A 2,638-nucleotide genomic window follows, 5' to 3' on the forward strand; every position below is an offset into this window, starting at 1 on the left:
TGGAACGTTATCAACACTTAATTTTTTCGCATCAAATCAATGAATACATAAACATTTCATCATTTGGGTTCAAATCTATAAAACGTTTTCGCAATTTTATTTGTACTACATTAACACATCAAACTTTGATCAAATTGCAAAAATTATAAATTTGAGATAATTTTGACACTCTTCATTCAAACTATTTCGTGAAATTGATCGTAATGTCACACTATCCAAGAATTCCAAGCATAATATATCTTGATTACGATGCAATTACACAAATTAATAAAATTGAGTTCATTTTGATACTCCTAATTCTAACTTTTTCATGAAATCATAATTTTAGAGGATCCAAGAATTTCAAGCATAATTCAGAAGTATAGTAGTCATTTAATTTTCCAAAGTTAACTTTGGGCCTCAAATAAATGACTAGCTTTCGTGGGTTTGTGGCCCATGGTGCACCTTCATAATTATGGGCTTACTAAAGATATCGTCTGTACTAGTTGAAACCCATCTTTGCTCTGACGGGCCATAATAAAATGACATTAGTGGACTCCCAGTTTTAGTTTTTTAATGGATCAAAACGTTGATTTGCACGATTGGCCTTATTCGGGGTTGGTCTTTAATTTTTGTCCTTCGGCCTAAAATCTATTTCTCGTCAATTGAGTTGTAAAAAAAAAAAATCGAAAGATAGAGTTTCGTTGCAAATTAGGCGTATTTGGACAAAAGTTAAGCCTGTACAAATTCCAGTAGAGTAAATTTTTTTTTTTTTTTGTCTTAAGGGAAAAGAACAGAATTTTAAGGCAAATTCTGTCTTATAAGGCAAACTTTTCGCGAAACCTTGTCTTGCGATTTTTTTTTTTTAACTGAGCTGGAGGTTTGAACCCAAAATCTTGAAGTATTTTCGGTCACTTTTTTAATTGAAGGATAAAAATTAAAGACCAGTAATTTGAAGGACAAAAATAATAAATTTGTTACTTTACCATTGTGAATTCTGCACAACATGATCCATCTTGACCTACAACTATCAGGATACTGGTCAAAATTGCCATTAATCAGAAAATTAATTATTTCTCATCAGAAATTGAGTGCATGGATAGTGATGCAATGGTCAGAGATATGGTATTTGAAATTCCATTATCTAAATATGATGGATAAAATTTAATCATTCATGGATACCTTGAATTGTTAAATGAAAAATCTTGAGTGTCTTTAAACATTGGTAATTTTCTTCTAAGGAATTGTCAATGGTCTTTAGATTTGCTTGATTCTTGGGCACCAATGGTAAAATTTAAAGGGTAAGCCTGATTTTGGAGCGGGCGATCAATCTGCACTGATATACCTATTAATATTGAGGAATAATAAGTGGATGGACAAGGTGTTTACCGGAAGTTCTTATTATTTACATGGATACTAGGCTGGTTTAGTAGACCGGTACGAAGAAATGATCCAAAAATACCATCCGATTTTGGTGATGAGAGGTGGCCATTTGTGACACATTTTGTTGGTTGTAACTTGTAAGCCTTGTGGAAGCTATGGTGATTATCCAGTTGAGAAGTGTTTGAAAAAGTATGGAAAGAGCTTTTAATTTTGCAGATAATCAGTGCTTAAATTGTATGGATTTAGGCACAGAGGTTTGTCAAGTCCTAATATTAAAAGGATCAGAAATGAGATCCTTTTAGGCCTTTGGAGTTTGTTTGTGAGTTTGACATTAGACATTCTGCATTTAGAGGAAGTCTATGAAATTAAACTTTTCTTGAATTTTTTGTTTTGGTTTTAGTGGTTTTTTGAATTTTTTTTTTCTCAAAATTGTAAATGGTAATAAAGAACATGATGAGTGATGATTTATGTAGCTGATCATCGGGACTGAGACGTGTTGTTTTACTCTTGTAAAATTCCTTAGACTTTAGCAAAATGGAGATTGAATTTGCTCCAATCAAGTTCAAGTTTTCTGAAACGCCGTTATTTGATTATACTTTATTCTGTAATTAAAATGGAAATTAGTTATGTGGAGTATTTTCCAAAGCCTAGCTTGACTATATTATAAGTCTGTTCCTCTGTCTTTATTTGGCACCTTATGTAACTTCATTTGACACAATGAAATATAGAACAAGAATATTAAATAAGGGGGTCTTCGGTATTTTTGGAGAATGTTTTCCACTAAAAATGTTTTTATGGAAAATGTGTTCTTGGAAAATTACTTATTTTCTTATGTTCGGTTGGGTAGTGAAAAATAAGTGAGTTACTTACTTATTTTCTCATATTTGGTTGGTTAATTAGTAGAAAACATTTTTCGAAAAACACCAATTCAAGCCCCACGAACCCCACCCACCACCCAACCCATGCACCGACCCTCCACCACCTACCCCGAACCAAATCCCACCCCCACCCAACCACCATCCTCGAACGCACTTCATCTTCACCCACCCTTACTCTACACCACCACCGCTCCACCCAACTTCCCACCCACACCCCTCCTAGAATTTCCTATTTCATCAATTTTATTTTACTTCTATAAATTTTTTACAAAAAATGAGAATTTTTTCTTACCCAACCCCACCCACTACCCCCTCACTACCCCCACCACCCCCCCACCCCAACCACAAGCCACCCCACAACAAATTTAACCACACAAAATTTTTATTTTTCATAAAAG

The 2,638-nt window shown here is 33.9% G+C and overlaps 1 pseudogene; it reads left to right on the top strand.

Moving 5' to 3' along the window:
- Window positions 1-979: 979 nt before the first annotated feature.
- Window positions 980-2,040, top strand: LOC132066758 (probable xyloglucan 6-xylosyltransferase 5; annotated as a pseudogene).
- The last annotated feature ends 598 nt before the right edge of the window (window positions 2,041-2,638 follow it).

Source organism: Lycium ferocissimum, chromosome 8, assembly GCF_029784015.1.
Source record: "Lycium ferocissimum isolate CSIRO_LF1 chromosome 8, AGI_CSIRO_Lferr_CH_V1, whole genome shotgun sequence".
NCBI classification, from domain to species: Eukaryota; Viridiplantae; Streptophyta; class Magnoliopsida; order Solanales; family Solanaceae; genus Lycium; species Lycium ferocissimum.